Raw genomic sequence first — 11,398 nt, 5'->3', positions numbered from 1 at the left:
CATTTTGACATTTATGTTTTTGCCCTGTCTGGAGTTCCTCTTGTCAGGTCTGAGTTGTGGCCCCTTGTTTTTATTGTAAATGCCACCCACCTGTCCCCTCGCTGTCTGTTAAATCACCCATTTTACCCCACAGGTGAAATGACACTTTTACTTCAAATTAAATCCCCTTTTGTACTTGGGTCTACTTCTGTGTTGGGGACCACCCTGCCTGGTCTCAGGAATCTGTAACTGCCTATAAGTATGGCTGAGTAAGAGGCCTCTGAACCAGGAGACACTAAAGAGACAAAACTTATTTCCCTGGCATGAACGCTGCCTGTTCATATGCCTCATTCCTTTTCATGCTTGAACGGCAGTCAATGACGGGTAACAATTCTCTTGGATAGAGAATGAATCTAAGACAGACACATTCACGAAGGAATGACAGGGACGAGACTCGAAGGGCTGTGGAAATAACGGGGTGATCGACATCAACCCCTGCCCCCTCGGCTTTGTCAATGCCTGAGTCCGTGAGAAATCCAAGTCTCCAGCTGCCTTTGTCTCCTCTGCCCAACTCAGGCCCATTGGAAGTAACAGGGGCGGTGCAGTCCAGACCAGAAATGGCGGACTCCCAGGGTAATCAGGCCTAAGACATAGAATATGAAAGACCCTGTGAAATCTGCTTGCTGTAGGATGCTCTTTAATTAGAATATGAAGTCATAGGCAGGAAACAGAAGTAAGCTTTAAGTCCTGTAGTCTTTTTAAAGGATAAAACCCCAAAATCTCTGGCTTAGAATCCCAGTAGGAAATCTGCCAGCACCTTTCAAAAGCTAACTACTTGTAATTTGCAAACTGTATTGGTATTCAAGACTAAAACCCTGCTTGTGCAGGGGGACAGGGCACTTTTCCACTTGGGAGAGTGGCCACTCAGTCCCAACTTCTCCACAGAAAATTGCTTGTTTCTGTGTATATTCATTTATCATGTTTCGATGAGCCATCCTCGGTGTTGCGTGATCACTGCCGGCTGGTGATCACATGTCAGCTGGCGCCCAATGTGGGGCACCGATTCAGGACCACAGAGGTGGGGCCCCATTCGGGACCACTTGGAACCAGTGGCTACGAGCCGTTGCTGTGGCCAACGCATGAACTTCGGGTGGATTTACGTGTAATCAGCCCAGGTAAGGGCCGACGACCCCGTACTCCTCGGGCATGTCGTAGGATGCGTTGAATTTCCAGGGAAGTAGGTCTCTCCTTTCTAGGTCGTTTCTCTCTTTTCGTGACCGCCTATAATTGCGTAAATAAAAAATTTAACTCTCAAGGTTGGGAAAACAAACAATTTGCCTTGAAAAAAGTAATCAGGTGATCTGTTTTGGCCAGTTAAAAATAAATAAAAGGATGCTTTTTCTTTCTTTTTAAGAGGCAAACATGGGTTCTAACTTATCTAAAGGGCAGAAAGCTTTTCTGCGTATATTACAACTTCTTAAAGAGGCAAAATATAAGGTGAAAGAAAAGCATCTGGTTCAGCTTTTGCAATCTATAAGAAAATATTGTCCTTCATTTCCTGATAGAGAGACGCTAGACATTGATATATGGGGAAAAGTGGGTGCCAGATTGAAATCTTTGCAAGACAATGGTATATCTGATAGGGGTTTAAGACTTGGGAAAATTTAACTTAAGGTAAATAGTCATAAATCTAGCAAGTAATGTGTATGTTAAGTTTTTGTTTCGGTAACTACAGATAAGGCCTATCTTGGCACCTAAGAATAAGCAGATGACCCCTTGGAGATGTCTGTACCAGGAAGAAGCAAGCGACTACCCTTCCCCCTTGGAGGCAACTGTTGAATTTCAAAGGCTTTCGCTGACACCTTGTTTGCCCTCCCCCAACCCCCTTATAAAAGATCTGGCTGGGAAAGAAAGAGGGAGATGGTTCGTTAGGGTATGAACCCGCCATCTTCTCCGATCACCAGCCATCTGAATAAAGCACCTATAAAAGATTCAATCACTGTCATTGCTTATTGGATTTGGTAGTGACAGGCAGCCTGAACGCCGGTGTCTTTTCCGGTTACATATCTATTGGAGTGCACACCTTTGTAACCTGGAGGCTGGTCAGGGATACCCTCGAGCCCATTTGGGCAAGGAAAACAAGCTAACCCAGGAGGAATCAGATTCTGACAATGACACAGTGTGCGATTCCAGAGAGCAGATTACGGGGGCCCCGCCTTCTCCCCCACAAAGAAAGCAGGTTAAGGGGGCCCCGCCTTCACTACCAGAGAGAAAGCAGGTTAGGGAGGTACGGCCTTCACCCCCACCGAGAGGCTTGACGCAGCCGGGGGAAGGCGGTTCCTCCCAAGAGGAGTCACCGGCCGAGTGAGCAGGAAGATTCAGATGAATCCCCCATAGGTCTATGGGGAAATGCCTCCGCCAGGCAGCGGAGAAAGGAGACTGGGAGGCTTTGTCCGCTTACCCCGTTATCATTAGGGGACAAAGGAATGTCCACGAGGCCCTCCCCTTTCCATTCTATAATGATTTGAAGAGAAGCATTAAAGAGAATGGACTCCGATCTCTGTATACCAGTGGTTTATTATAGGCTATTACTGATAGTTATAAAATGGCTCCGTGTGATTGGGACGCTCTTGCCAAGGCAGTTTTAACTCCAGCTCAGTACACTCTGGCATTCAAAATATTGCTAGCGAGCCGGTGCGCGGGCCCGCCAGCAAAGGAGGATGAGGCCTCCGTCAACAGCAAGGCCTGAGACACCATGTAATGTTCCCAGTGGGCGTGTATCTGTTACATGGGAAGGCATTAAAGTTCTCAATACTCAAGCTGACAAAATTCTTAATGAGACAAGGGTGGAAGACACCCTGGAGAACAGGTTTCTTGCTTTTCTAGCAATACTGTCAGCCAAATCAACTAGAACTTTGCTTTTAATTGCTATTATATTTTGCCTAGGGGGGCAAGGCCTAGCTGCTAAAGATAATGCCTCTTATATCTATTGGGGTCACATTATCGATCCACTGGTGTTTAAGATGCATACCTGGTGGAATGTTGAGCCTCCTTTTTCCACTAACTATACTCAGTGGACTGGGGTGTGTGTGGATGCCCCCTGATGGCCCTTTGGAGGAAAACAAGCACTGGTTACCGGTACCTAAAAATACTATTTATGTTGCTGAACATCTACCAGCTTGTTTCTCTTCTTCTGGATACTTTATGCTTTCCTCTAAAGGAACAGCTTTACGCTGCAAGCAAAGAACAGTGCAGCACTCACTATCAACTTTCCATGATTGCCAAAGTTGGCCTACATATTAAAGAGGGGGTTTACCATACTTCCAATCCCCCTCCAGTTCCTCCTTGTACTTTAAACAGTAATCGTAAAGATTCAGCCTATTGGTCTTTATGCAGAGGACCAAATGCCACTGTTGCTTTTCTCCCCAAAAGTCCTTTAATGATAGAGAACTGGGGAGCTGATTGGAGAATTTTAGCTAAGCCTAACGCAACAACAGTTCTGGCTCAGCCTCAAAAGGTCTATACTAATATGTGGTGGGAAGGGCCTGGTACCGGAGCACCCATTATTAGAATTGTTTCTCCCAACCACACTAGCCCATGGCATTATAATGGCTGGTTTCCAAGGCTGTTTCCAGCCTTCTTGGAAAATGGGCTTGCCTTTTATTACTAGAAAACATCTGTATATAAGGGTTAATTGTGACTCCCAAGAGAGTTCCAGGATGTTGGCATCAGATTGACCCTCCAGAACAAGATTGGGTCACGGTTTGTACTTCTCACCCTTATTTGTTATTGGCAACTCCAGGGACAGCCCTGGTCTTTTATAATGAATGAGCAAGAATTTATTCTCTGCCTGTCCCTGAAGGCTCTATACTTCTGTGCTCCTGATTCTTTCCCCCCAGTGGGTTCTCTGGATTTCATTTGTAACAGACAAGCTTGTTTGCAGACTGCACCCACACTGGGGAAGTCAGGGTGCCTTCCCCTACACCCCATTCGGGGGCCTTTCCTCTCAGGCCTCATCCCGGCCCCTCCTACCTGCCTTCAGTTTCCCCCGCTGCCTGCCTCCCCACCTGCCAAATGTCAACCCTTCTGGTCTTGCTCTCCTGAAGGCACTTGCCCACCGTGTCCACCAGGCAGCCTGCAAGTACAGGGACCGCAGATGTCTTGAGTATCAGGTAGGTGATGTGCTCACGTATTGCACAAGGCTGTCAGCAGTGGAAAGGGAGCTGTACCAATGCCACAGTTTTCAACTTGGCTTATGAACGTGGACCTCCAGGTGGTGCCAGAATCCTCCCTGAGGAGTCTGTTCCCTCATCTCATGCCAGTCGCTTTGCTGCGTAGGCAGTTCCCACGGCAACTGTTCCTTTAACACGTGATCCTCAATGGTATGCGTTTCAGATTTTCTCCAGGAGAAAAGTTGACTCTCTGGGTGGTGAGTCTTCTCACACACACATTTGCCCTTGGAAAATTAAGAGGATAACGATCTTGTTTATTAAATGAGCCCATTTCTTTGTTGTTCAGAGAGAAGTGAAAAGACCCTCTGCATTTAACCCCTTTGGACTCTTCTCTGCACACCCAGACTTCGATTCCCGCATTAAATATGAAGGGAAAGGGGATGGGGGGGGGGGCGGGCAGACCCCTTCCAAAGGACATATGGCTTTGCAGAGGACTGTGAATGAATCTGTCAGCGGAACAATGTGACTGATTATACCCCACCCCAAACACCTGGTCACAGCAGGTGAGTGACTCTCCATCTTTGAGCCCCATCCGTCCACAGGGCTCCCCCGCTAACACTGAACCCCGAAGGCGGGCCGTGTGCTCAGAAGCCCTGTTTCCAGGGCTGAGTGACTCAGTGACTGGACAGTTGATTCCTTGGTGAGTGGCAGGCAGTCCAGACAAAACACAGCCGCTACAAAGCGGAGAAGAACGTTTAGCCTTTGCTTCCCCTCTTCGCCATTTCCAGGGTAGAGAGGAGGATCTCTGTGTTGACGAGGGTGCTGGCGGTCACGAGTGGGTACCAACAGCCAAAGGGGGACATGAAGAGTTCAGATTTATTCGATTTAACATTAGTGCCCATGTAGCACCATGGCAGTAATGTCTTTACCAGACGAGCAAAACAGAGGATATTTACAATACACGCGTGAGTATTGGTGCAGAAACAGACATTTTTCAGAATGGAAAGTGACCGCAGACACCCACAGAGCTCGACTTCACACATTCAAAGGGTAGCAGGCAGGAGCAGTAAAGGGAACAAACAAGCCCAGAACATGTTGCCCTGAACCTGGGAACAGATCCAAGAACTCGACGGAGAAAACTCACCCCCGAGGACCTTGAGAGCTGAGTAAAGAGGAGAGAACTGCCCCCCCGTTGAAGGCCATAGGGTAATGTCACCTCCCCCATGTGGTTCATGGTTCAATATGGTCTGCTGGAATTTCCAACAGATATTTGGATAGAATTTAATGGCCAAATATTTTTTTTTCCTACTGTGCAACTGCTTCGAGGCCTGCAGCCTGTGGGCAGGGGCCAGGCAATGGCCCAAGGCCACAGTTTGCTCTGGCATGGGGCATTCCGAGAGTGACAACCAAATTCTAATGTTTACATGAGAACCCGTGGGGCCAAGAGGAGCCAATACATCTTCTTGAAGAAAACAAGGTGGGAAAACTTGCTTTTCTGACCTCAGGATTTGTTACCTGGCTCCACAGTGAAGGCAAAGTGGATTTAGGAGAGGAGCAGACAACAAACAGATTGATTGAAAGGAAACCCCAGAAACAGACCTCCCCACATACATGACATGGTATGTGACAGGGGCAGTTTACGTGAAGACGACCTGGTCATTCAGGGGGCGCTGGACAGCTGGCTTCCACTTGGGGGAAATATCAGACTGGACTCCTACCCTTACAACAATCAGTTCTTCGTGAATTCAAGCCATAAAGACAAGATTATAAAGATCTTAAAAGATCAGCCGTGGCTGGTGTGGCTCAATGCATTGAGTGCCAGGCTGTGAACTGAGGTTTCCAGTTCGATTCCTGGTCAGGACATAGGCTCCAGGAATCCAGGCCAGGTCCCCAGCTGGGGATGTGTGAGAGGCAACCAATCGATGTTTCTCTCCCTCTCTTTCTCCTTCCCTTCCCTTCCCCTCTAAAAATAAGTGAAATCTTTAAAAAGGACCTTAAAAGACCATGTAAGAGCATTATCAGCTTAACGTTTTCTTAAATGAGATACAGAAAGGATACACAACTAAGAAAAAGATGAACACGTCTGACCTTCTGTTAGTAGGACTGACAAGACGTGCTTTGGTGTTTTCAACTCCCATTATTGGCAAAGGGCTGATACCCAGAATATATTTAAAACCCCCCCCCAAAACCTCCTGCAAATTGGTAGTAGACAGCCCGATAAGAAATTAGCAAAGGACTTTAGAAAGCCACTTCACAAAAGGAATTATCCAAACAGAAGAGGTGTTCAACCTCAGTAGAAATCAGGGAAATGCTATTAAAGTCACCGCAAAATACCACTATCACCCAGTGCATTGGCTACAATTAACGTGCCCACAAAACCACTCCTAGGCATGTTCCCTAAAGAAACTCATATGTGGACACAATCACATGTCCATCAAGAACAGAATGGATAAATCAACTGTGGTACATTCATGTCATGGAATGCTACACAGCAGTGACACAAACAAGCTACATGTACTCATATCACCGTGGATGAATCTCACACGCGTAAGATGTGGAGCAAAAGATGTAACCTTCTGGAGTCAGAAGGCACAACACAAGGTGTACAAATCACTGCACAGCGCCCAGTCCCCGAACCAGTGTTGCTGACCAGCAGAGCCACAGCCTGCACACACACACGCGCGCTGACAGGGCCCGTGCACGAGGCCTCCAGCACTGCTGCTGGAACCAGTACAGGGACCGATGACCCAAGCATCATCCTTAGTTGTTGCAAGGGCAGAGGCAACAATGGGAGGAGTTTCTACAGAGAAATCGACCCTGCAGGTGACAAAATGGACAAGGAGCAGTGAACTTCATGCAAGTGACCTTTACACGGGTTCAACAAACCCTGCGGCCGCTGGCGGGAAAGACAGACTCCCCACAAACTACAGTGACTAACCGGGGCAGGCTTCTGGATGCCCAGTTCCAGCTGTTGGAAGCAAAGGGGGACGAGTGACAGACAGGTGTCTCCTTTGTGCACTCAAGACAAATGCAAGGAGCTCCCCCTTGTGTCCAAGTCTTGCTTCAGACAGAACCCATCCTCCTTGGGTTGTCGCTGTGTCCTCTGCTCCAGGATCTGATGCTGAGAGCAATTTTGACAGCACGTGGAAGGGCCGGTGAACCCTGTAAAGGCACGACAACCCAAGCACAGGGACGTGAGACCCTGCAGCAGCTTCTCTTCCAGCAGACGAGGACACAGCGCTGGCGACTGATGCCCCCGAGTGCCACGTCCCGCGCTGCCCGTGAATCACAGCCCACCCGGGGCCGAGCATCATTCCCTGCCTAAGACCACCACACGGGCCTGCAGTTTACCCCACAATTGAAAAATCTGGAAATAACAACCAAAATAAAAAAAGGATGCAACATACTGATAATACAATTTCATTTATTTAAAGTCAAAACAGAGGGAACCCCAAACAACGTTGTTCAGAGGGCCGGGTCTAGATGATGAAACTGTGACAGAAGCCAGGAGATGATTTTCCCTGCAGTCAGGACAGTGGTCCCACTGCAGGGAGGGAGGCCAGTGACTGGGGTGGACTCACAGGAATTGAGGGGGTGCTGCTGTGGGATTCTTTTCCTCTCTGTTCTTACAAGTGTCTGTGTTATATTTGTTAAACTGTACGCGTTCTTCTGTGTGTCAGTTCACAACACGAACGATTACATGCACACGCAGGACACAGGGAAGACCCCCACTAGCATACTGTACAGAGGTGCTGCCTGACTCCCCTGTCCCTCTAAGGAATCGCCCCACTCCAGCCAATGCCCAGGGCTACCCTCACCCCAGCCCACACCCAGCTTCCCTGAGTTTCCAGCCACTGGTGCTCCTGCAGGGGTTAGGGGGCCCTTTCCCCTTGTCTCCTGTTTCTCATGAGGTGCTTCCATCCCTGGAGGGGCTTTCCAATCCCCCACCCCCACCCCGAGCTGCCCCACCTGCCCCCAGCCCCTGCCAGGCCTGCTCTGCCCCGTGCTCCCGCCTGTCCCCTGGCAGGTGCCATGACTTGTGCCAACTCTATGGAGGAGGCCCTGAGCCTGGGCCTGGAAAAAAGCAGTGTTCTGTTTAGGCCCCTTCAAACCCATATCTTGCACACTGGCTTTGAGTGTGGAGTCCATACCCATAACCCCTGTGAAGGCTTGGGAGAGGCTGGTGTGCACACACAGAGTTCCTGGGAACTTTGGGGGTGCCCCATGATGCTTTGGTGCTGTGAGCTGATACATATGGCTGTGTGGTTGGCTTTTAACTAGTGGCCCTGGTGACAGGCTTCGTCCTGCTGCATGAAGTAGGGTCTGCGTGGGGGTTTGACCTCAGCAGCTCGGGCAGTGCTTTGAGGGTGGTTACAAGCTCACTGCTGTGCTCTTCATCAGGCGAGGCCTTAGCAAGCCCTGGCTGCTGGGTTTGGTGCGAGCCTTGACCTGTGACAGAGACAATGGAGTGGATTGGGCTCCAGATGGCTAGAGTCTTCTGAGGGAGGGTGGGGGTGGAGGTTCTCAGCCTGAGCACATGTAGGAACTTTCAACTGCAAAGGCAGGGAGGGGCTGGAGTGCACGTGGGTGGGAATCTTGGGCCACCACCAGGAGGTGGTGACCTGTGAGTTCCTGCCGGAGTAGGGGCTGTGAAGGATCCCTCTTGTCCCTGGAAGTACCTCCTGGGCTCTCCTGAGTTAGTCCCCTGAGTTGGGAGACTGAAGCCTCTTCCATGAAAGACTGGTAGTTTGTTATGGGCCACATTCAAAGGAATCAGGGCCATTAAGACAATGTGCCATTTTCTTGGGATGAGATAGAAAAACAACTTGATGAAATCACCGCACACCTCAAAGCCAGCAAGGCTGTGCAAAAGCTTGGGCTGGGAGCCATCTGTCCCAGGGAGTCAGGGTCACTTGGGAGATCCAGAAGGAACTGGAATGGTCTGAGAAACACACCACAGCCTCACTCTTAGAGCAGGACCTGTGGAAAATGAGAGAGGCCAGCTATGGAAGAGGCATGTCCCACGTGAGGGGTGTGAGACAGGCTGGGTAGAGATGGTGTTGATGAGGCTTGGAGGGACCAGGCTGCACGGACCAACTCAGGGGACAGGCGAGCTTCTGCTGGGAAGAAAGGGCAAGCTTTGAGGGAGAGGCAGGACCCTCCTCCCCCGCCCCCCCCCCCGCCCCGGGGAGCCGGGCGACCCAGAACACCCTGGAGGGATTGGCCCTTTGATGCTGCAGCCAGGGACTCAGTGAGAACCAGAAGCCATCCCATGAGCCTGGCAGCTCTCAGAGGCTGTAGGACAGAATTTAAGAATGAGGGTCGGTGTCAAATACGGAGATGGTTTGGGAGCGGACAGCACAGTTACTGTGGGTGAGGGTCCGGGGATTGCCTGGGCCCTGAGGCTGTATGTTTTTAGACATATGGATTAGGTCTCAAGAAGGGTCTGCTGAGCCTGGGCGGAGGCGAGCAGGACCAGCCGCCAGAGGGGATCGGGCCGGAAGTACAGTGGCCCCTGGCTGGTCTCTTCGGGGCAGAGCCATGCCACCGTTTCAATGGTGGATGTTTGTGAAGAGCCTGGAATTGACAGCCTTTTCTCTCTCTTGCCATGCGAGACCCCAAGAGGCAAAATCTCCAGGGATGAGTAAAAAAAAAGGAAATGTTTGGGCCAGGAAGCAAAGAGAAAATAAAAGGAGAAAAGGCGCTGGAATCGAATAAAAATGGCTGGCCCTATGTGTGGTGAAGAAAAGAATCAGTCAGGAGTTCACAGCCCTCCCCACCAGGACATGTGTTCCAGAAATAAATGCCATTCGAGGCCGGGCGCAAACCCAGTGGAGGCCAGTCAGTGCCCCAGGCCCAGCGGGCTGCAACTGCTGCTCCTTGGTGCCCCACCCCCAACGCAGGGAGCATGCACTGGACACACGATGGGAAATGACGAGGCTTCTAATGTACTGGCAGGTATCATAAATGACACCCAACGACTGAGCTGCCTCCAGGCTGGCGATGCCCATTGGTAAGGCGGGAGTGGCACCGGTGTGCTCAGAGAGAGAGGAGCAGGATTGCCGAAGCTGCTCCCTGCCCCGCCGAACGTGATGGAGCAGGCCTCAAGCGGAACCTCCATTGGGTCAACCTCCCAGGGCGTGTTTGGAGTCTGGGCTGTCATTCTCTTCTCTGTCCACCCTCCTTCCTTCAGGTGCCTGGTAGTTTCTGCAGGGGTCTGGATGCAGCAGGGAGAATGGTACCCATGGGGCTGAGCGCTGGATTCTGGGTGCAGCCAGCAGCCGGCAGGCGCCTTGGGGGTTTCCCTGTGGTGGACCAGCCTATGAGGCTGTCACTAGGACAGGGTCGGAGTCACTTCTAGCAACTCCGTCAGGTTAAAATGCCGACTGTGCAGGAGGACCCCTTCTAGCAGCGACCCAGCCCTCCCTGACCGCTGGGTGGGTGGCGGGCCTGGGAGAGGCGGTGAAGGCCGCTGGGCTTTGATGGACGGCTGGGCTCCCTGGGGCTGCTTCAGACTTTACTTTTTTGATCTTAGGATTTTCAGTTTTTATTTTTTTGAACTTTAACTTAGAAGGGCAAAGGAATTTAATTTTTTCTATTCGAATTTCACCCTGGGAAATTCATAGAGAGACCATTTCTGTGTTGACTTTTTACTGGAGTGTCACCGTCATCTTGTCTCTTGGCAGAACGCCTGAGCCAAATTTGAAGTTAGGCCTGGTTTAGGATGAAAGAGAACAGGGCGGGAATTTTAGTTTAGGGTGCAATGTGCCCTTGGCGTTCAGTAACACCAGGCTGTGACCCATCCTAGGGCCCAGGTAGGGGAATCTGAAGTCCCCTTGGGGTCCCAAAGGGGGAGTGGCTGGAATGGGTGATGGTCTCCCCTCTGTGGGACCCTTTCTGTCCCTACCCAGCCACTCCGCTCAGCAAGCAGCAGCAATATCTCCGACCCTTGAGTTTGGGAAGAGAAAGGGGTCAGGCTCAGTTCAGCGCCTTTGAGTCCTCTCTTGGGGCCTGGTCGACCTTGCCACTGGGTGCCCTCTGTCCTATTGGGGGTGAGGCAGAGCCGGCTGCCCGGCCTGTGAAGGTCTCTCTCCATCCATCCCCTCAGGCCCCTGATGGGCTGCTGCGGAGCCACTCTGCCACTTAGCGCCCTGTGTCCCCACCCTTCCCCTTCTGGCTTCCTGCTCCTCTTCCTCCTCCTCTTCTTCCTCCTGGATGCTGCCGTCAGCTTCAGCTTCACCCTCCTG

The sequence above is a fragment of the Phyllostomus hastatus genome, unplaced genomic scaffold (assembly GCF_019186645.2).
Source record: "Phyllostomus hastatus isolate PE091 unplaced genomic scaffold, TTU_PhHast_1.1 phas_scaffold_387, whole genome shotgun sequence".
In the NCBI taxonomy this organism is placed as follows: Eukaryota; Metazoa; Chordata; class Mammalia; order Chiroptera; family Phyllostomidae; genus Phyllostomus; species Phyllostomus hastatus.
This window is presented reverse-complemented; position numbering follows the sequence as displayed.